General features: G+C 35.8%; 1 non-coding gene across 1 annotated transcript; it reads right to left on the bottom strand.

The window, feature by feature from the left end:
- Positions 1 to 23,554: 23,554 nt before the first annotated feature.
- On the bottom strand, positions 23,555 to 23,704 carry LOC112870083 (small nucleolar RNA SNORA62/SNORA6 family). Its single transcript, XR_003224472.1, has one exon. It is a non-coding gene; the product is annotated as a small nucleolar RNA SNORA62/SNORA6 family (small nucleolar RNA).
- Between the last annotated feature and the right edge of the window lie 1,066 nt (positions 23,705 to 24,770).

Below are 24,770 nucleotides of genomic sequence, written 5' to 3'. Positions count from 1 at the left end.
CAGGACCAGATGGCTTCCCAGGGGAGTTCTATCAGACGTTTAAAGCAGAGATAATACCTATCCTTCTCAAGCTATTCCAAGAAATAGAAAGGGAAGGAAAACTTCCAGACTCATTCTATGAAGCCAGTATTACTTTGATTCCTAAACCAGACAGAGACCCAGTCAAAAAAGAGAACTACAGGCCAATATCCCTGATGAATATGGATGCAAAAATTCTCAATAAGATACTAGCAAATCGAATTCAATGGCATATAAAAAGAATTATTCACCATGATCAAGTGGGATTCATTCCTGGGATGCAGGGCTGGTTCAACATTCACAAATCAATCAACGTGATACATCACATTAACAAAAAAAAAGAGAAGAACCATATGATCCTATCAATCGATGCAGAAAAGGCCTTTGACAAAATCCAGCACCCTTTCTTAATAAAAACCCTTGAGAAAGTCAGGATAGAAGGAACATACTTAAAGATCATAAAAGCCATTTATGAAAAGCCCACAGCTAACATCATCCTCAACGGGGAAAAACTGAGAGCTTTTTCCCTGAGATCAGGAACACGACAGGGATGCCCACTCTCACCGCTGTTGTTTAACATAGTGCTGGAAGTTCTAGCATCAGCAATCAGACAACAAAAGGAAATCAAAGGCATCAAAACTGGCAAAGATGAAGTCAAGCTTTCGCTTTTTGCAGATGACATGATATTATACATGGAAAATCCGATAGACTCCACCAAAAGTCTGCTAGAACTGATACATGAATTCAGCAAAGTTGCAGGATACAAAATCAATGTACAGAAATCAGTTGCATTCTTATACACTAACAATGAAGCAACAGAAAGACAAATAAAGAAACTGATCCCATTCACAATTGCACCAAGAAGCATAAAATACCTAGGAATAAATCTAACCAAAGATGTAAAGGATCTGTATGCTGAAAACTATAGAAAGCGTATGAAGGTAATTGAAGAAGATTTAAAGAAATGGAAAGACATTCCCTGCTCATGGATTGGAAGAATAAATATTGTCAAAATGTCAATACTACCCAAAGCTATCTACACATTCAATGCAATCCCAATCAAAATTGCACCAGCATTCTTCTCGAAACTAGAACAAGCAACCCTAAAATTCATATGGAACCACAAAAGGCCCCGAAGAGCCAAAGTAATTTTGAAGAAGAAGACCAAAGCAGGAGGCATCACAATCCCAGACTTTAGCCTCTACTACAAAGCTGTCATCATCAAGACAGCATGGTATTGGCACAAAAACAGACACATAGACCAATGGAATAGAATAGAAACCCCAGAACTAGACCCACAAACGTATGGCCAACTCATCTTTGACAAAGCAGGAAAGAACATCCAATGGAAAAAAGACAGTCTCTTTAACAAATGGTGCTGGGAGAACTGGACAGCAACATGCAGAAGGTTGAAACTAGACCACTTTCTCACACCATTCACAAAAATAAACTCAAAATGGATAAAGGACCTGAATGTGAGACAGGAAACCATCAAAACCTTAGAGGAGAAAGCAGGAAAAGACCTCTCTGACCTCAGCCGTAGCAATCTCTTACTCGACACATCCCCAAAGGCAAGGGAATTAAAAGCAAAAGTGAATTACTGGGACCTTATGAAGATAAAAAGCTTCTGCCCAGCAAAGGAAACAACCAACAAAACTAAAAGGCAACCAACGGAATGGGAAAAGATATTTGCAAATGACATATCGGACAAAGGGCTAGTATCCAAAATCTATAAAGAGCTCACCAAACTCCACACCCGAAAAACAAATAACCCAGTGAAGAAATGGGCAGAAAACATGAATAGACACTTCTCTAAAGAAGACATCCGGATGGCCAACAGGCACATGAAAAGATGTTCAGCGTCGCTCCTTATCAGGGAAATACAAATCAAAACCACACTCAGGTATCACCTCACGCCAGTCAGAGTGGCCAAAATGAACAAATCAGGAGACTATAGATGCTGGCGAGGATGTGGAGAAACGGGAACCCTCTTGCACTGTTGGTGGGAATGCAAATTGGTGCAGCCGCTCTGGAAAGCAGTGTGGAGGTTCCTCAGAAAATTAAAAATAGACCTACCCTATGACCCAGCAATAGCACTGCTAGGAATTTATCCAAGGGACACAGGAGTACGGATGCATAGGGGCACTTGTACCCCAATGTTCATAGCAGCACTCTCAACAATAGCCAAATTATGGAAAGAGCCTAAATGTCCATCAACTGATGAATGGATAAAGAAATTGTGGTTTATATACACAATGGAATACTACGTGGCAATGAGAAAAAATGAAATATGGCCTTTTGTAGCAACGTGGATGGAACTGGAGAGTGTGATGCTAAGTGAAATAAGCCATACAGAGAAAGACAGATACCATATGGTTTCACTCTTATGTGGATCCTGAGAAACTTAACAGGAACCCATGAGGGAGGGGAAGGAAAAAAAAAAAAAAAGAGGTTAGAGTGGGAGAGAGCCAAAGCATAAGAGACTGTTGAGAACTGAGAACAAACTAAGGGTTGATGGGGGGTGGGAGGGAGGAGACGGTGGGTGATGGGTATTGAGGAGGGCACCTTTTGGGATGAGCACTGGGTGTTGTATGGAAACCAATTTGACAATAAACTTCATATATTGGAAAAAAAATTAAAAAAAATAAAACGCCAAAAAAAAAATAAAATAAAATAAAAGAAGATGGATTTACTCCTTTTTGCCTGACTTCCCATATCACACAGTAAAACAACACAGTGAAAACTAACTTTGTTCCTCAAAGAGTCTCTGAAGCAACAGATTATTTTTTTTATAGGTTTAGAATATATTTGCTATTGCTATCATTATAAGTACATTAAATTCCAAATTTTAATGCTGCATAACATAGCTGCCTGATATATATTTTCTGAGGGTAGAAGCTGGGGGCTTATTTTATGCCCAGGAGGAATTAACCAGGATTTTTCAATCAGATAAAAGTTTGAACATTATGTTCTTAATTTGTTATGAAACCTTCTAGAAGTAACCAAATCTCTTTGAAAATCAGTAGATTTGTTCTTAAAATAGGTCTAAGTATGTCTTCTCTCGCATGCTTTCTGAAGATTACATACATGACTGTGGACCTCCCAACTCAACGTTGGTGTGTTAACGCCAGTTTCTTCATTTCCCACCACAAATACTGCAGATGTAAAACAAAAAAAAGAACCTGAAGTAATTCCTACTAATTTTCAACCACACTTCATTTCTCTTCTTTTAATTTTTCATCTTAGTTATTTCCTGACTCACTGACCTCATCAGGGATACCTTACATTAATTATATGGAAACGTTGAAATGGTGGTTACAATGGATGAATATACCCACAATAGGGCTCTATTGGTACAAACCAGGAAAAAGAAACAATACAATGCTGGGGAATGAGGGTGGTGGTGGGTAGAAATAGAAGAGAGCATATGGTCACACTTAAGCTTCCATAAAGCAGTGTTAGTTGCCATTACCTACTATATGTGCAAAAAGTAAATACTTACATATAGATGGCCGAACGCCACATGCTGTAAAAACAATTTCTCGCCATCGATTAACTGTAGAGATCTGCCTTCTTCAATAAAGATGCTGGATTAAATGGTTACTCATTTCAAAATATCTCCTATACTGGTAGATAAATCATATTGGCCTCATTGTTTATCTGACTTTGTAAATATTGTATCTATCATACTGATAATATTAAATGAAAAACATTCTATTTGAATTTTAATTGTTTTTAATTTTTTTATATGTTAAATGATTAGCTTTGTGTTAATCTTTACTTTAGAGATAATTTGTTTTGGTCTTATGAAATTCACTTTGTTAATGTAATTTGAACATCTGTAAGTCATCCAAATTCGTATTGTCTCTTCCTAAACTCCTTGGTTACCATTTCACGTAAATCCAACACCTCAAAGATATCTGTAAAAATACACTCTGGAATGGGAATCCTTACATTTTTCTTATAATCACCTATAAAGCCTTGCTCTGAGTTCCAACCCTAAGGGTACTTTTCATCACTATGGAGTCCTATTATTATTGTCTGTTATTAATATTCATCATTGCTTATGATTACCCTACCCCAAACATGAACACAATCCTTTCACCAAATCATTTAACAAAGAATGTTAAAAAAAAAAAAAAAGAATGAATAATAAACAACAGAGCTGTTGTGTGTTATAGATGTTTTCTAAATATTTGAGTCTAACAGATGTCAATTACAGCCCGGGACAGAAAGAAATTTAAGCTTTAATATCAGTCATTGTAACATCTTAGAATTTACCTACCATTGAGGATTTCTTATTGGCCATCTTTCCCTAGAATCCAGCCTGCTACCATTTGACACCCTCTACTTTCAGAACTCATCTCTTCACTTCCTTTCCTTCAACCCAGCGGTCCTGTTTTCTTCTCTAAAAAATTCCTATTACTTTATGAGGCAAAGCAATTCATTTACCTCTTGTCTCAGCTTTTCCATTTAGTCTAGGTTGGGAAGGTGTGTTTTTATAAAAACAAAAACAAAAGTCAATAAGATTGTATTCTTAAATAAGAATATTTTCCCAAGATAAATTATAAAAGCCCAAAATAATCATGAATGGCAACCTTTCTTCTGGGTATCTGAATTTTTGTGCAGCACATCCAATATACGTGAGAGACTCCATGCTGACAGAGAGTTTTCATAAACAATAATCCATCTGAACCAACGACACAGGCAGAGCCTACACTGTGCTCAGCTTTTTACTGTAGACGAAGCTGAGAATAAGAGACACTAAGCAACTCTCCCCAAACTACATAGTGCCAGCTGGCTTTTCTCATTCCTGTGTAGGACTTCTCTTTTACACCACTTACACAGTAAGAAAGGTTCCTTCTTCTAAATGGAATCTGTTGAGCTTGGAGTCTGAGCTGCATATGGGTGTGCTCTTTACCATACTTTATTATCTCAGTAGAGAGAATGGAGTGAATACATAGAGGTCCAAATAGGAGGTAGTCTCTGTTAGAAAACCTAACTCTAGTTCTTCCTAAATCAGTATCTTCCCCTACCCTTCTCAAGCTTGGGAACGTGAACTAAAGCTTTCTCCATTTTCAATAAACCTAATGGCATGTTAACCATCGTCGCTTGAGATATATGAGGACTTACTGTGGTAAAGCATCGGAAAGTGTCTAGCAATGCCTGACAGATTGTTAGCATCCAGTAACTTATGTCAATTCCTTTTTGAGATCATTATATGGATTTTATCTTTTATTCTACTCATATGATATACTATATTGATTGATTTTGGATGATAAACCATTCTGGAATTCCTTGGCTAAATCTCATTTATCAAGTATATAATTCTTTTTATATGTTGCTGGATATAGTTTTCTAATATTTTGTTGAGGACTTTTTTGTGTCTATATGCATAGAGTTATTTGTTTGAAGTGTTCTGGTAATGTGTTTGTGTGGTTTCGGGATCAGAGCAACTTATAGAATGAGTTGAGAATTATTCCCTCTCTTCTATGTTTTGGAGGAATTTGTAAAGAATTGTATCAATGTTAGAACATAACAGTAAAGCACGTAGACTTAAATGTTTTTTTCGTGGTAGATTTTTTAGTATTAATTAGAAATCTTTTATTTTTAAATGCCCATTTGGATATTCTGTTTCTTCTTGAGTCAGTTTCAGTAGTAGAAGTTTATCTGGGAATGTATTCATTTCATCTGACTGATCTAAACTGTTTACATATAATTGTTCATAGTATTCTTTTATACTGTTTTTTATTTCTGTGAGTTGAAAAGTGATGCTGCCTCTTTCAGCCCTGATATTAGTAATTTGAGCCTTGTCCCTTTTTTTCTTGGTCAATACAGCTAATGGTGTGGCGATTTTGCTGGAGTTTACAAAGACATAAAGTTTTCTTGTTGTTGATTTATCTATTATTTGTCTACTCTCTATTTATTTATTTATTTATTTATTTATTTATTTTTTTATTTTTTTATTTATTTTTGAGACAGAGAGAGACAGAGCATGAACAGGGGAGGGGCAGAGAGAGAGGGAGACACAGAATCTGAAGCAGGATCCAGGCTCTGAGCCATCAGCCCAGAGCCCGACGCGGGGCTCGAACCCATGGACCGTGAGATCGTGACCTGAGCTGAAGTCGGACACTCAACCGACTGAGCCACCCAGGCGCCCCAATCTACTCTCTATTTAATTGACTTCCTTTAATTTTTATTATTCTTTCCTTTCGTTAGCTTTAGGTTTGTTTATTTACTTAAGAGAGAGAGATAGAGAGCGTGCGCAGGGTAGAGGGGCAGAGAGAGAATCTTAAGCAGGTTCCATATTCAGCATACAGCCCGATGTGAGGCTTGATCTTATGACTGTGGGATCATGACCTGAGCAGAAATCAACAGTTGGATGCTAACCAAGTGAGCCACCGAGGCACCCCTAGCTTTAGGTTTGTTAGCTTTTTCTAACTTCTTAACTTGGAAGCTTAGGTTATTGATTTGACATCTTTCTTCCTTTTTAATATAGATGTTTATAGCTATAAAATTTCATCTAATTACTAATTTAGCTACATCCTATGTGTTTGGTAGGTTGCTTTTTGATCATTTCAAGGAATTTTCTATTTCTCATCTCATTTCTCCTTTACCACCAATGATAATCTGATTAAATTTTACTTTCACTTACCTTAATCACCACCTTCCAGAAACAGGTCTTACATTGTTAAAATGGGGGAAAAAATTATTATTGCCATGGAATTCTTATTTATAGTAATTTTATAATTTTTAATTCATTACATTATAAACAACTTATACACAGATATTCATTTACAACTAGTTACATGTCAAAACACTTTACAACCCTGCATAACACAATTTTTTATATACATACATATATCATACACACAGCTGACCCTTTTTTTCCTTAGTGTCCATATTTCTCTTTATACCTATTGTCTAGAATAGTCCCTGGCCTATAGAGTCACTCAACTAATGTCATGTTTGAATGGATTGATGAAACAATAGCAACAATGAATGTTTAAATACTTTCACATTCTAGTAGATACAGATTAATTCTTCAATTCTTTGAAACAGAACACTAATATTAACTCATGTTCAACATTGCTTCCAAATAAGCCTTACCAAAGTAAAAATTCATGATCTGGTTATTTCTTCACCACTCTCTGTGATTTTTATTCTTCACAATAATTTCTCTCAGGACTACAAATATTTAAACTGGATATGAATAATCAATCTCATTTCCTGATCAGGCCTAGTGTTTGGGTTTTAACATTACTATATGATTATGAAAGTGTAGAAGCTGGATTGAATTTTAAATGAGCTCACCCATAAATTCAATAGAGCCTGGTGTTTCAGAGTCTTCTGTTTGTTATTTATGTTCTTTCTCTGTCATTTAAAAAATGTCTTACACGACAGCAAACAAATATACTTTTTGTAATTGCAGATATTCTAAACAATTTTGTTTAGGTATGTTTAAAATTTGTTCCAAATGAATGTTATGTTCTTTTTTTTAGCGGTATGTTCTGTTTATTTTTATGATGAAAATATATCAACAGAGCTCCTTTTTCTGGCGCAGCCTTTTCCATTCTCGAAAGGAGTACTTTGTTATGAATGGATGCCTTTTGGATTAAGTTCAGGACTGAGCTGTTTTCAGAAAATTACCTCCATTTTGGCTGACATCCCAGGGGCATTGGCATACTGTAATGACATTGTTGTACATGGGCCACCCATATTTTTTCATGATCAACAATTCTGGCATCTATTTAAATGTCTTCAACAACATTCTGTCACCCTTATCTTACAGAAAGAGCATTTTTGGAGTTTCTGGAATTTCTCATGCTTTTTTTCTATACTCTCCCATGGCAGGTTTAATAATCTAATATATGAACCATTTTTTCCCTATCATCAACTGTCAGTAGTGGATTTTTGTTGTTGTTGTTACTGTATTTTGTCTTTTAAGTTTATTTAATGTGTTCTTTCCTGTTATGATTTTTTTAAAGGGTGACCTTATCTTTTATTGTCTTCATATGTGGATGGAATTAAAACTCTGAGGCCACAACTACCATTTACAAACCCCACCTGCTTTTTTAATACTTTAAATGAATAACTCATAAATCATATAATGCCTTGACATCAATCATGTTCCCCAAATTGAGCAATGCCACAAAAAACCTCTTCTCTGGCAGTTTCCTAGTTAGAAAATAGTTAGGAGGAAGTGAATATTATGGATTGTCAAAGAGTCCCCAAATTTTAAGTTACGTAAAGGTTACCTGAGCAATTTTCTAAAAAAGTAGTCTCCTGAGGCCTCTCCCCAGGGATATTTTTCTGAAGTTTTGCGATGAGGTATAGTCATTTGCATTTTAAGTAGCTCACCAGATACTTGATACAGGAAACATAAGTTATTCCACTGTCTTTTTCTAGTGACTCAAACTGCATTACACTGGTTCTCAAGTCTTATAAGGACTCTTTCTTCCTGAACTCTCTGGTATCTTGCTTTTAAATCTGTATATACTCACCTATATAATTAATTTTACATTTTATTCATGAGCCCATGTCATAGAACTATCTTTTTTTTTTTTTTTAATTTTTTTTTTTCAACGTTTTTATTTATTTATGGGACAGACAGAGACAGAGCATGAACGGGGGAGGGGCAGAGAGAGAGGGAGACACAGAATCGGAAACAGGCTCCAGGCTCCGAGCCATCAGCCCAGAGCCTGACGCGGGGCTCGAACTCACGGACCGTGAGATCGTGACCTGGCTGAAGTCGGACGCTTAACCGACTGCGCCACCCAGGCGCCCCAGAACTATCTTAAAATTAGCTTTAAACCTTCCTTTTGTCACTTTTGTATTGTCTGCTTGACTAACGTTTGTAGAGCCAAGATTGGCCTCACCTCTAATGGGAGGGAAAATGGTTATAAATTGCAGCAGCCAAAGACAGTCCCTGAAAAATGGCTATAAATTACAACAGCCAGAGACACAGTTTCTGAAGAGCACATTGTTGCTGCCACTGTTGAGCAACTCATTTCCGTCATTTGAAGTTTAGGAGACATATAGGGTTCATGTTTGGTGCTTACGTCATTTTTTTTTTTTTTGATATAAAAATACAATCTACTATCCTGGGTTAAATTTGATAGGAGTACCTTTCAGACTTCAAGGAAGTCTACATGTTGAAATTCCTTCCTATCCTCATACAAATGAAGTAGATGATTTCCTACAGATATTTAGGAAAGGCTCTTATTAAGAAATCCCACAGTGAAATCATGCTCTTAACCCACCTGGGAGAAAAAAGGGATTGGTGCTTCAACTCTTTCTTTTTTGCATGGACATGGATTTAATTATCATCTTGGAACAAAGGAGACTCTCAGAAGACAGAAGGCATACCAGAGGATGAGAAGAGACAAAGAAAGCTACAGTCAAATCAATGACAATAAAGACGAATACAGTATAGATGAGAATGTAAACCAAAGTGGTACAGCTCAGGAAGCCTGATGTCCTAAATAAACAGGACACAGTATATCCACTAATACCTGGAGCAAAAAAAGTTCAAGATTGCACAATAGGCGGCTTTATCTCAAGAAATATGGTATGCAAATTCCTCCAAAAAAGTCAGGCAAGAACTTTAGACCTGCAATATGACACCCTCTCCCTCTTTTTTCCCTACCCTCTTCCTACCAAACAGCTTCTGTTATCCACACCTTCAACTTTTCCATTCTCCTTTTACCATATTTCAAATTAGTGAAAGCTCTTTCATTTTGAGGTAAACCCGACTTTATTAGTCCTTAACTCATGGTTGGCAGGAGTTAACAAATGAAACTTTTTCTTAGAGGCATTTAAAATAAAATGTCAAAAGTTAGTAGGATTCTGAGGTGTATCAATTTCATTTATATCTTACTCCTGAATAATTCAATTAAAAGAATAAATTCTGGAAAAATTACTCAAGGTTAAGTGAGAAAGTACAATTTTTACTCATGATAGATAGATAGATGATAGACAGATGTAATCTTTGGATGAATAAACAGAAATTTACTATTCTTACTGTTTAAGAGTGACATATGAAAAAGATATTTAGTTTGACTTAATGTGTTAGCATGCAAAATTTACACTTTCTTACATGGTATTTAGATCCCTGAGATACTTAGATCCCTGAGAAGTACACTGTGTGTGTGTGTGTGTGTGTGTGTGTGTGTGTGTGTGTGTGTGTTTTGTTATGCTATCACTTTATTGCCAGCAACCAAGGAGAGACTAACACATCTCAGTTCCTCAATGAATAGTTGTTAATTGAATGAGTGAGTGAATAAAGAACATCTATTATTTAATTTGCTGTGGTATTTCCCATCTATGTTAATGCATATTGCTCATAGAGAAGTTGCATTTAAAGCCATTAGTATTTCCACATAGGGCAATTTAAATCCTGCCACTTATTTTAGAATTCAACTATTTAGCAAAAAATAAACTCCATAAAATTGAGACAAATTGAATAAGTAAAGTTGAAAGTTATAAAGATGTAAATATAAATGGCGAACCTGAGTATTCTTTACACAAAGAAAAGTATTGTGACAAATCATGTTCAATTTATTAGTGAACAAACTTAGCAAAGTAAGAAATACATTTTATCTTGTAATCAGCAAACTCAATGTCCAAACACAGTGGCTGACAGAAATAGGAGACATAGGAGCAGAACAGAAAAGATTTCACATGTGTTGAGTCAGAAATTAGTTTATGAAAAATTCTTCCAATTATTAGACATGGAAAGTTGTCAACAGAGGGTTCATTCTTATTAAGTCCTAATCAAAATAGAGGATGACTCCACTCAGATATGAAAACATAAAACTCAGGGAATGAGTTTCCTGTACTCCCTCTTTGACAAACTGATTAGTGACTATTACCTATTCAAAGAGTAATGAAGGTTAGGCCTTGTACAAGAAAACTTGAAAGAAGGGAAATCTTAATATATATATATATATATATATATATATATATATATATATATATGAAAAATTAAAGTTTTCTCTAATTTGAGAAAAATCCAATTATTTAAAATTTTGTTTTCTTCGTTTGATAGAATTATTCTTTATTATGAAATGAACTGTTTGTTTTTTCTATTTGGTAATTACATGTCATGAAAAAATTACCTGAAAGTTTTGAAGAAAATAAAAAAAAAATAAACTCACAAAAATAAAAATAACTTTATATCAACAATGCTACAGGAGAAGCTAAACTATTTTTTATTTTCCCTATCAGAACTATTTTACTATGTTGTCAGACAAAAGAGTGGTATAAAATTATGCAACTGAAAATAGAAGGGAAAATGTTATAGAGTCACATCATTCAGTAGTTAATGAAAATGTTATACTACTTTTTTAGATATTGTGTTGTTCTGTAATTTGTTAGTTTTGAAAAATTTAAAATTTGTTGTATGTTTCCTCATTCTAAAAAAATAGAATTTCATTAGAAATTTCATCCATTTTTACAATTACTTTTTTATATGTAATTTGAGTTACTTTTTTTAAACACTGTCTCTAGATTTTGTAAGCTTCAGGTCCCCAAATATCTACATGCCTTCCAGATTAACAGGATTTTTAGACTTTCAGCTGTATATGTATGGGGATTACTCATTCGTAGCCAGGCATGTGGAATTTCAGTAGTCCCATCAGACTAATACACTTGGAACCATATCAGAAGAGTAGCTTCTATGTGAAAGAAAAAAATGTTTTTAAAGAATTCAATGGACTGAATGTTTATTACCACGCCCCCTTCCACATTCATATATTAAAACTCTAACCCCAATGATGATAGTATTAGGAAGTGGGGCCTTTGAGGGGTCAGGAGGGTAGAGCTCTCATGATGGGGATAAATGACCTTATAGAAGAGACAACAGAGAGCTCCCTCACCCCTTCTACCATGTGAGATTTTAGAGAAAGTCATCTGTGAGGAAGCTAGTTCTCATTAAATATTGAATAAGCTTGCACCTAGATCTTGGTACTTCCCAGAGTCCAGAACTCTCAGAAATAAATTTCTGCTATTTTTAAACCATCTACTTTATGGAATCGTGCTACAGTAGCTCTAACAGACTAAGATGGAGGAGACCCAGTAGAGTGTGTTCAAGAATAAAATAGATGGTAAAGGCACCTGAGTGTCTTAGTCAGTTGAGTGTCTGACTCTTGATTTTGGCTCAAGTCATGATCTCAGGGTGATGGGATCGAGCCCCATCATTGGGTTCCCCGCTGAGCATGGAAGCTGCTTAAGATTCTCTCTCTCCCTCTCTGCCCCTTTCCCCTGCTCGCTTTCTCTCTCTCAAAAAGAAAAAAAGAATAAAATCAAGGGTAAAAATAATAATGAAAAGTTAATGGAGTTAACTTATTAGGAGTTAAGTTATTTGGAGTTTCAAATTCTGAGAAATGAAGTAGGAGGGGAAAATGAAAAGACACTTTTGAATATGATGCTAGTGATAAGGAAGCATATTGCAAGAATGGGATTATTTCTGAAAGCTGGTGAAGTAATAGAAGCTATTCTGTAATAATTGGAAGAGGCAGTGAATTTGAGGGTGAAGTTGAATACCATTTAAAAGTAGCTTGTCAGTGAAAGGAGGGATGGAATAAGTAATAATAAGTAATAACTAAAGACATATTTTTGTTGTTTAAAAAAATAATTTTGTTTCAGATCTCTTCCCCTTTAAAGCCTGTGTCTATGTCCTCATCTCTTTTTCACGGTTGGGTGCCCTCAAACATGGCTCCCATACTCGTCATTCATTAACATAAATCTATCAACATCACTTATAACATTAATCTTTCTAAATCCAATGGGAAACTTCTCAAACTTCATCCTTTCTGACCCCACAATAGTGTTGTGTTAATCGCTCTCTCCTTTTAAAAACAATTTATTTCTGGGCTGACTATTGCACCACACTGTCCTTGGTTTTCCCCTTGCTTAGACATATCTGTAGGCTCATCTTCCTCTATGTGCTGGAGTTGCTGTCGGCTCGGAACCATAACCTTCCATGTCTGACCCTGTATCTTTCTGCCCATTCGCATAGCGCTGATTACCCCCAAAGCATGAAGGACTCCCATATTCATGTCTCCTGGAACGACCTCCACTATGCCACACTAGCCCTAATTGACATTGTGCCCCAGTCAAACTGAACTCCTGATACTTACTAGTTTGGCTTGTTCAATTCTAAGAAGTAATTAGTTCCATTCAGTGACACTATCTATGAAATCCATGTAAATCATAAATCCAGGTGTCACTTTTGATGACTTTCTCCTTTGTCCTCTCACACCCAGTTCATCAAGAGGTTTTAGCCATGTTTTTCCCCCCTCAATATATCCTAATTTTGTCTCTTTCTTTCCATATCTCTTGTCACTTCCCAGGGCCAATCTTCAGTCATATCCGTATTCATTAACCACCGCTTTAACTTCCTTCTCTACACAATGGCCAGACTAGGTATTTTGAAAAATAAATCTAATTGTGATTGCTCCTTTTTAACAATCTGAAGTTTTCCACTGCTCTTTTAATAAAAAAACAAAACAGTTAACATAGCCAAAAATGTCATATAAATTCTGACCTGTGTTTAAATCTCCACTTTGCTCTTGTATATGCATCCTTGGATTGTATGCTGATGCCACATGACCCACATTTAGTGTCTCAAAACTCCTTTGCTTCTGTCACGGAGCTTTACACATTATGTTACTTCAGTCTAGAATATTTTTTCTCCTTGGCTTAAGGAACTCTTACCAATGTGTCAAATTTCAGCTCAAGCCTGATTTCATTAGCGACATCATATTATGTTATTATCATTTTATATCTATCTATAGATAGTTATATATTTGTGTATATTAGCATATATTTGTATATTTGTGTATATTTGTAGTTTCCTATCTTTACAGGAATACATCACAATTAGAGATAAATCTCTAGATAAGTCGAAATAGATTGATCATATGTACCTTTCTAGGAATAAATGAGATTAAAATTCTGAGGACTGTCATTAAGAAATTATGCTAGAAACTCCATACTCACTCTCCAAATATAGTAAGTATTGAAAAAAGAGATGAATAAATCTTCACATCACTTTTAGAAAGGCAGAATAACCTCTCCTTTTCCTGGGATGGTCAGCGAATATGCCCTCTAGAGACTAAGTTGTAGGCTACAGTCAGTCAATCATCACTGAGCAGAAGCCCAGGGCCATTCAGTTGCTGAACTGTCCCAAACAGATATTGTTGGAACATTGCATTTGATAGGGTATAATGAAATGCCTTCCATTTCTCTTTCTTTGTGGCATCATGCATACACATGATGCACTGCAGTTGAAATATCTTACCGTGGCTCAATTGGAGGTTCTTACTCAAAATTTCAAACCTACTAAAGAATGCAGGCTATAATAATATTTCTATCAAAAAGGTGTGTGTGGGGGGCGCCTGCGTGGCTCAGTCTGTTGAGCTCTCGACTTTGGCTCAGGTCATGATCTCTCAGTTCTTTGAGTTTGAGCCCCACATGTGGTTCTCTGCTGTCAGCACAGAGTCCACTTCCAATCCTCTGTTCCCCTCTCTCTTTGCCCCTCCCCCACTTGAACGTGCTCTTTCTCTCTCTCAAAAATAAATAAACATAAAAAAAGGTGTGTGATCAATGTTAAAAACACAAGTAAGCTTGAGAACAAATATCCAAGTGGAATTCATTGTTGAAAATTATGGACATGTTTTTAGTTTCCCATATATACTGACAAACTGCTTCCCAGAAAGGATATAGCAATGCACATTTCCACTAGAAGTGAGTTATCGTGCTGTTTACAATATCCTTGCTAGCATCAGTTATTATTTTTATCAACTGAAATTTGACACTTGGATGATTATGAATGTTAGTATCAATTCCTTTAATCAGTACTAAGTTAAATATTTTTTCACATGCTTATAGACTAGGAATTATTTCTATTTGTGAATTTCCAATGTAGGCTTTTTATTTATTTTCATTGAATGCTTATAATTATGTGTTCGTTTTGTTAGAATTTTAGTATAATTGTAAAATAGTTACATCTGTCAAAACTGTAATAAGGACACGAGGTTGGCCCAAACCTTAAAACAAATACTTCTAATTTGTATTAAAATTTGTTTCATTTGTTTTTTTCTTTTTCTTTCTGAATCCAGAAAGAAAATTTACCACTATTGACTTCAACCACTGTGCTCTAACATACCAGCCTTATTTCTGTTATTTCTCTTGATGTTTATATAAATGTGTGCTCACTGTCATTCCTATCCCAACTTGAATAGCTTCTCCAGAGTAATGCTTTCCAATCACCTAATCTAAAGTAGACCCCCAAATGCAAACTGGTACAGCCACTCTGGAAAACAATATGGAGGTTCCTCAAAAAGTTAGAAACAGAATTACCCTATGACCCAGCAATTGCCCCACTAGGTAATTAATTACCTAAAGAGACAAAGAACACTTACTCAAAGGGATACATACAACCCTATTTTTACAGCTGCATCATCAACAATAGCCAAATTATGGGAAGAGCCCAAATGCCCATCGGCTGATGAATGGATAAAGAAGAGGTCAGCCACAAAAAAGAATGAAATCTTGCTATTCGCAACAACGTGGATGGAGCTAGAGAGTATAATGCTAAGTGAAATAAGCTAGAGAAAGAGAAATACCATGTGATTTCACTCATATGTGTAATTTAAGAAACAAAACAAATGAATATAGGGGAAAAAGGGGGAAGCAAAACAAGAACAGACTCTTTTTTTTTTTTTTTTTAAATTTTTTTTTCAACGTTTATTTATTTTTGGGACAGAGAGAGACAGAGCATGAACGGGGGAGGGGCAGAGAGAGAGGGAGACACAGAATCGGAAACAGGCTCCAGGCTCTGAGCCATCAGCCCAGAGCCTGACGCGGGGCTCGAACTCACGGACCGCGAGATCGTGACCTGGCTGAAGTCGGACGCCCAACCAACTGCGCCACCCAGGCGCCCCAAACAGACTCTTAACTATAGAGAACTGAGGGTTGCTGGAAGTGAGGTGGGTCAGGGGAAGGGGGAAATAGGAGATGGGGATTAAGGAAGGCGCTTGTGAAGAGCCCCAGGTATTGTATGTAAGTGATGAATCACTAAATTCTACACCTGAACAAATGTGTAAATAAATAAATTAATTAATTAAAATAAAGTAGTCACCCAATCATGCCCTGTTGTGTTATTTCCTTAGCCTTTATTTATTTTTATTGGTTTTTAGCTTAGTATCGCTTTCCTGTGTAGTTTGTTAACCCCTTGAATTCACAGGTCTTTTCTATCCTCACTTAACACTATGTACCTAATGTTTAGAACATATGTGCTGAACAAATACTTGCTTGATGAAATTTTACAACATCAGTGAAAAAACAGGTTAATTTCCTCCATAACTTCAAGTCTTTTCTGAATTGCTTCTACTACACAGCCTTTATTCACATAAAGCCAGCACACATGTTTACTTTTATTTCTTAAAAATTTGTATTGCTTTTGTGAATGTGACCTATTTCATTTTGGGGAGGAGGATTTAGTGTTTAATATTAGGATAGGTTAAAGTTGGCCATTTAATCTGGACCTCAATTTCTTCATCTATAAGTTTAATAATAGTCCAACCTCATATTTTGTGAGTGCATGAGAATTACATAATGTACATAATGTCCTTAGTTTGTTGTTTACTGTCTTTTCCATAAATTCTATCACCTTAGAGTGGATATCACTCAGTTTGGAGGCAGCAGGAGCTTAGGAGAACAATGAACTTAGCAAGTTTCAGGCAATCAAATCAAATAACATAAATCTCTATGCCAATTTAACGATGGACACTAATTCTGGAGTATCAGAGAATTTTCCAAGTTCTTTTTTCTCATTTACATTGCCAAGCTTCTACTTATTTATATTTTGCTCACTACACAAATCCCTCTTTAATTTTGCCAGAGGGTTTAGCCATTCCTCTGGAATGCATATATTGCATGCAAAATCTGCATTAAAAATCCCATTACAGAGCAAACTCTCAAAAAATGTTATCTATTACCACTTGACAGCACTAGAAATATCAGGGCACTTTTTAATGCAATAAATAGAATCTAACATACAATGCACATAGTTGTATACATTCCTAAAACATATAAGCAATATGAAGTTTGATTTAATTGACAAGAAGGCATATTGGTCAGTGGAATTTGGCCAACCACTAAGAATCTCAGATTTAAAAAAATAATAATAATGTTTATTTATTTTGAGAGAGAGCACAAGCAGGGGAGGAGCTGAGAGAGAGGGAAACACAATCTGAAGCAGGCTCCAGGCTCTGAGCCGTCAGAAGAGAGCCCTATGAGGGATTCGAACTCATAAACGACGAGAACATAACCTGAGCTGCAGTCGGATGCTTAACTGACTGGGCCACCCAGGCGCCCCAGGAATCTCAGCTTTGTTCAAAGTATTCTTCTCAAGAAACAGCTAAATAAAGCAATAATTTACAGAAGAGGGATTAGACACATAAACAGCATGAACAAGATGTTAGCATGTTGTTCTCAAATTTCTAAATTTAACAAATGCTTCTTAGCATGAATTCATTATAAATCTATTCTTATAAGTTTATAAAGAGAATTTTTAATAAGCAAGAAATACCTTTAAGCTGCTTAAGTTGTCTATGCTAATTAAGAAAACTGTCTGCAAAGCTACACGTAAAACCTATTCCTCTTGTAATGCACAAAACAATTTTACCCATATAGTTTATCGTGGAAAAATGACTTCAGACATTTTCTCTTCACCCCTGATATCAGCATATTTGAAAACTTTCAATGAATAGATTCCATGTTTGACCAGTGCATTTCACAACCTCACTCTGCTGTTACTTTGGATTTCGATTTACTGAATTTGGGAAATAGTGTTCCTTAAATATTCTTCAGTCATTCATTTGATACTGCTGAGTGTAGGTCATCTCCTAGCCTTCCATGGTGGTTGCACTTTTAAGCCAATGTAGAACTGGTCTAAGAGAGAAACTAATAAATGATATAACATTTTAATTCAAAAGATTCCCTGACATTATGACATATTGATTTTTTGCTCTCAAATGTTTTTAAAGGCAACCAGAATTTGAATTATGTTCACTTTAAAACACGTATCTGATAAGCTTGACAGAATTATATCAGTTCACACCATTATTTTCTACATAAAAAAAAAAGGAAGAGAATAAATATACTCTAAGATCGTTATTCTCTTTGTCCTGTAACTTCATGTTATGAATGACTTCACTCCAGCATTATGGCGTTTCCCCGTATTTGCTCACTAGCAGTTAGGGATTCTTTGATCTTCAAGGCTGCTATTGTATAATTGATCAAAGGTTTTGAACCTGAGGTAGAGCATAAGAGACTGGATTCTGAAATGTCAGTTCACCCACTAACTTTGACCAAATATATTTCTGGACATACTATTAAATTCATAAAAAAAGAAAAAAAAAAACTTTTGCTCAATTAAATATTTTTTGAACACAAAAAAGCATTTGAATTGCCAATTACGAATGACAATTTAGGCATATATTCTAGGATTTCTTAAAATACATTATTTAATAGACTTTTTTTTGGCTATATTCATATAATTAACTGTTTCTTTTGTTATTAAAATTAATAACAATGCCAAAAATGTCATACTAATTCTAATCTACTAGTCTGAAATTAAATCACGCTTGTTGAATTTTGAAGAGTTCAGGCATTATGAATTATGCATAATATTTCATGCCAGAGGAGTTCTGACACAGGTCATTCTAAAACCTTGGAAATTCAATGTTAGCCTTCACTCTGTACAAACTGATAGTGTAGCTATTCAAAAAAAAAAAAAAAAAAAAAGTGAACTTGCAAAGCAAATGTCATTCTAACCTCAAACTACTTTTAGTGTGTTTGAATACCTGGCAGTGAAACTGACCAAAGATAGAAATGATATATTGCTCATGCCATTATGAAGGGAATATTGATTTCATTGCATCAACCAAGCTTAATTAAGGCGCAGTGGATGCTGTTTCTGAAGTCACCATATGGAAGGCTTGAACACCTCACTGCCTTCAAGTTAGGTTTAATGCCAGAATTGGGAGGGACAACAATGGTATTTTCTTGTGTTTCCCTCACTTCCTTCTGTTTCTCATCCATTTCCTTACATATCATACATTCAACTGCTTTTACTTTTTCAGTACAATTTTGAAGATGAAATCAATGTTGTTGAGGTGTGAAAATCCACCACCAAACTCCAACAGCACTTAATACACTGGTGGAAGACTTGGAGATTTTTCTACCTATTTGTAGAGATAACAGAATAACATGGAGCAAATGCTACCATATTATGGGAAATTTAGAAACCACCAGAATTCTTTTCTAATGTGAAATTTAATTTTCTCGTTGTCTTCTTTTTTTTCCAGTGAATCTTAAGGTATTTTTTCTGTATACATGTCCTAATAAACAGGTTTATTTTCAGAGTCAAAACCAATCAAGAGGAGAATAAACACAAAGTAGGTCATCCTTAGAACACAACAGGATAAAACTTAGCCCTGATGTATCAAGGCTTTTAAAATACAAAAAAACTAATATAATATAAGGTGAGGAGATCTTTGGTTCCATTTAATAGAAAAATGTTTGAATACACATTATTGAGCTATTTCATCTGTGGTTCTCTCTCTCAAGTAGTTCATTCCATTCTTTTTACTTTTCTATAATTTGTTTCTTTTTTCAGGACAATAGATTTTAGCAATTTAATGCAGCATATTTTGTACCATAAAGAATGCATTTCTGAAAGGTGGAAAATATCAGCACAGTCCTAATAAAAACTCAGTTATTATTTTCAGTCATTTGATCCATTTGCAGGCATTCAGAACACTTTAGACTTCATCATTCTGTCTTCTCATGCAGAGCTGACACCATGTTATTACCCAACATAGAGATCTTTTACAAATCCAAAAATAAGTCCTGACTTGGTGAATAACGGACTCCCACCACATATTTTCAAAAACTATACAGTAATTACACTCACATGGTTGATACATGCTGCATACTAGGTCTCTGGAAAATGAATACTAGTTTAATGGACATTTTATTTTTATGTTTTCAATTGTATTCCACTTTTGCTATTAGCTCAGTATAACCTACAGTGCAGGAAATAAAATATCTCTGTTTCTATCTCTCTCTTTCTCCCCTCTAAAGTTGGAAGGAAAATTAACCTTTCTGGTAGTGTATTTATAACTTGCTATAACTTCCAAACCTTAACAACATTTACCTAAAAACATGTCTTGATGAATATTTATGGGACGATGGTAACATTTTTATCTTCATTTTGTTGTAATTTGCCTTTAGGTAAAATGTGAAGAAAACACAGAAACCACAATATACTAGTGTGGTAATAATACACAAAAATACACTCCCAAGTCCCCACGTACACCAGCATAATGTTAAAGGCCATAAAGTAAGAAAAATAGTATCTGAAAATGTTAAATGTATGGCTTGGTTTTATTTTGCAGGTAGTATTCTTGATTTTTTTTCAAATGACATTTAAAAGCACTTCTTTGAGGACAAATCTTAATTATAAATTATAACATGTTTATCACAACCATGTGAAAGTGCATTTATTTAAATTTTTTTATTTTTATAACATCTGTACATCATTTACAAACCCGTTGATTTAAAAAATAAGCATATGTTACTTTTTAAATGGAAAAACTTTACAACTGAGTTTTTAAATAGGATAATAAATACATGTATTCATTTTCCATAGGTTGTATATATCAACTGACAACATTCCTAGAGTGTTACTATTTTTGATATGTGGGCTTGGTATTGATTTGAGGCAAAATGCTACTCCCTCATCCTCTCTCTTCACTGCTCCTGTCCTTGTGATTTTGGGAGAAGAAATGGTTTGTTCCATTTTGTTGGTTTCCTTTTTCACTCTCACTTAAAGGAAGAATATTTGTAAATCTAATTTACCTGCAGAGCACATCCTTATGCTAAATGCCTTGAGCTTCTGTTCTCACAATGTTAGGTGTGCACTTTTTGTTTGTTTGTTTCAGAGGTATGATGCTCAGGCTAATCTCACTTAGATGGCTGGATATTGAAAGACCATAACTGTTCTGTTCAGGTCCTATTATGTATTTTCACCCTGTTGGCTTGTACTATCTGAGCATCACTTACTCCTCATTTGTTCATACAACAAACATTTTTGTGGGGCGCCTGGGTGGCTCAGTTGGTTAAGCATCCGACTTCAGCTCAGGTCACGATCTCACGGTCCATGAGTTCGAGCCCCGCGTCGGGCTCTGGGCTGATGGCTCAGAGCCTGGAGCCTACTTCCAATTCTGTGTCTCCCTCTCTCTCTGCCCCTCCCCCGTTCATGCTCTGTCTCTCTCGGTCTCAAAAATAAATTTAAAAAAAGTTAAAAAAAAAAAAAAACCAACAACAAACATTTTTGAGATAGTATGTGCCAGGTGCTGTTCTGACTACTAAAGATACAAAGTCACATGGAACATCATACCAACCTAGGAACTCACAACCTAGTGTGAAATAAAGAAAATGAATCAGTGGTTGCATTTCAATGTAATAGGTTTTGGGTGATTATACTGTGATAATCCAGACAAGAGGCATCTGGTTTCTTTTCCTTTTTGATAAGTAATTAAGGCTTCCTTGTAAAAAACCCATCAAAGAGCCTCCAATAAGGGCAACATATTAAACTTTGGTCAACTCATAACAACTCTTCTTGGTTGTTTAACAGATCATCTGTGGACACCACATAGAGGAGTGTTGCTATGAAAGAGGAATGTGAACTGTATCATGGGCCCCAAGTATGGGGTACAGGGGATAAATGTCCAGGGGAAAGATATGCCAAGGGTATCTTGAGTGTAAAAGGACTGCATGTTGAAAATATGAGAAAAGTCACATACGTCATTTTGGCTTAGATCTCTTGCTCTCATGTAAAACCTACTCGGAAGCATTTACTCTTAAAAGAGTAAAGGGTATAAAATCTTGCCTGTGCCCATAGTAGAACTGTTGACACACTGCAATAAGATTTGTTGCCTGTGACTTTTTATAGCAGTTATATTAAGGGCTTCATTAGATCAGTCTGTGGGATATGATACAGTGATATTAAAGCAGTAGATAGCTGGACATGTTCTATCAAAAGAAAGGATCCTGATCATCATCAATGTTTCTCAGGCAATAAAGCAATTCTTGTAGCTGGTGCCAGTAGAGAGTACAGAGCATCTAAAAAAACCTGGATGCAGAAACAAGAAGTAGGCTTTAAATATCTAGGCCTGAAGATATCAACAAACAAAAGCAAAGATGCAAACACTGAAATGAGAATTCTCTTCAGTCCATAGTTGGAAGCATAGAAATTACACAACTGTCTAATGTGTTAGTGGTAAATTCAGAGTGGACACATTTCCTGATGTGCAATAACTATAACTTTTAAGGCTATAAATAAATCCCTGTGAAAAGAATCTTGACAATTTTCTAGCATAGAGAAAAGGACACAAATAGGGACCAATAAGAGAAAATTCGAACTCTTTATTTAGTAAGTAAATAAAAAAAAAAAAAACAGACCTCTGGTTATCACCTTTTGAAAATAGACTTAGTTTATTAGGCCAAATATATTTTTTGAATGCGGCTAAAATGAGCTTTGGCAAAACTCCAAAAGGAGTTTATTTTTCTATGGAAGTGGTCCTTGAAAGAGAAAGCTCTAGAAACTAATTAAAGAGCCCAAACGGGAATGAATCCATTTTGTCTTCCACTCTGCAGATTTTCAGTTCTGATCCTTCAAACGGTCCAGTCTCAGGCCATAACAAAAAATTGACACAGAAGCAGAATGGACTAGAAGTTCATACCAATGAGGAAGTAGTGGGCTGTGTTTTGGCAAAGAAACTCACCTATTAATATGCCATCTTTTTCCTGAGACTTGAGTTTCTTTAAGAGTTTTTAAGTCTAAATACGAATGCTGCAGGAAACAAACACGCAGAAGAAATGCACCAAAAAGCAAAGAAACAAACAAACAAAAAAAAATAAGAAAAGAAAAAAAAATCTCAGCATCTACATTTATTGCAAGGTTTTGATTGACTTGATATATTGTATATATTGTATATACGGTTTTGCTCCAAAATTAATTTACATAAGAATTTTGAATGACAGCCATAGTGATAATCAAGTCCACTTTTTATTGCTTTCTATGCACACAACACTGTATAAAACATATGATTACATTTTACTCTTCCCAATGATCCTGCAAGGTATTGTTAGCCCCCTTTTTTAAAAAATTTTTTTTCAACGTTTTTTTATTTATTTTTGGGACAGAGAGAGACAGAGCATGAACGGGGGAGGGGCAGAGAGAGAGGGAGACACAGAATCGGAAACAGGCTCCAGGCTCTGAGCCATCAGCCCAGAGCCTGACGCGGGGCTCGAACTCACGGACCGCGAGATCGTGACCTGGCTGAAGTCGGGCGCTTAACCGACTGCGCCACCCAGGCGCCCCTGTTAGCCCCTTTTAAAATTAGAGAAAACTGAGGTTATCAGAAACTTTATTTTACTTTACTATTAACTTTCTTACTTTTTTAGCAAGAATTACTATAAAACTCCACTCATTGGGCCAGAGACCCTTGTGGTGTCAAAGATTTGCCCCTCATGTAACACACTACCTACACTTGTGAGTTCAGTGGCCAGCCAGTGGCCTCAACTGCAAGCTTTAACAACATGCAGAGAGATTTTCAAATCTACTGTAGTTAAACTACTGGCAGGCAGCATGGCAAATAAAGTCAAACAAATTCTAAAGACTAGTCTTGTTAGATTGTACCATCAAGTCCTACTTTGTGCCAGAAAACGTACTTAATATTTTTATGTATACAACTGCCTTGAGTGCTTTATAACTCTGTGATGTAGATACTAACATGTGCAGTTCAGATAGTGAAAGTGAAGTTAGAGGTATTGCAAATAACAAAGTACACTCAACTAGTAAACATCATAAGTTGTATTGGAACAGAAGTTGGTATTACTCCAAAGTCCACACTCAATTAGATACCTAGGTAGCCACTAAAAAAATAAATATTAAACTGAGATAAGTGATTATTTCCAGTTTCCTATGTGTAACAAATAAAACCAACATAACATAGTATGTTACGTCTAGTTAGAACATCATAATGTTTAGTTAAGTCAGAATGTCATCATGTCTACTTAGGATCTCTTTTTCCCTTTCATCTCCCTGGAAGACCTACTTGTCCATCTCACTGAGAAAAAAGCGTATGTATTCTATTCTACCTAAATTCAGTTACCACTGGCTTACTTGTATCTTGCATCTGGAAGTCTCTCGGTGTGAGACTTCCTATGAGAGTCACAATCATGTTTGTCCAAAGAGCAAAGCACAGTGACCGACACATCTTTCCCTAGGACTCACTCTCAGAGAAACCCAGAGATAAATACACAGATAATTTTAACACCTCTGGTCACAATGGTTCTAAAGGAAGTATGGCAGAAAGAAGCAGTGATCCCTTAATTCTAAAATATCAGTAGGAAGAACTGGAGGACCCCAGGGCCCTAGGCCAAGATTGGCATCATTGGGTAAAAGATGTCCTGTACCAGAAGGACAAGCTGTAGGTGTGGACAGGCTTCTAGGTCATCATGAGCCATCAGTGTTGTGAGTGGCTTGTCTTTCAGTGCTGAAGACCCTCAAGATGGGGTATTCCTCACTGTCCTGCCACCCCACCAGCTGCAACCAGGGTCAGGCACCTATACCTTCCATATCCTCCTAAACTGTCTGCTCTGTCCTAGGC

This window comes from Puma concolor, chromosome B1 (genome assembly GCF_028749965.1).
Source record: "Puma concolor isolate L17-30 chromosome B1, mPumCon1.1.hap2, whole genome shotgun sequence".
Lineage (NCBI taxonomy): Eukaryota > Metazoa > Chordata > Mammalia > Carnivora > Felidae > Puma > Puma concolor.
Note: the sequence above shows the minus strand (reverse complement) of the source record. Positions and strands in the feature narration are given on the sequence as shown.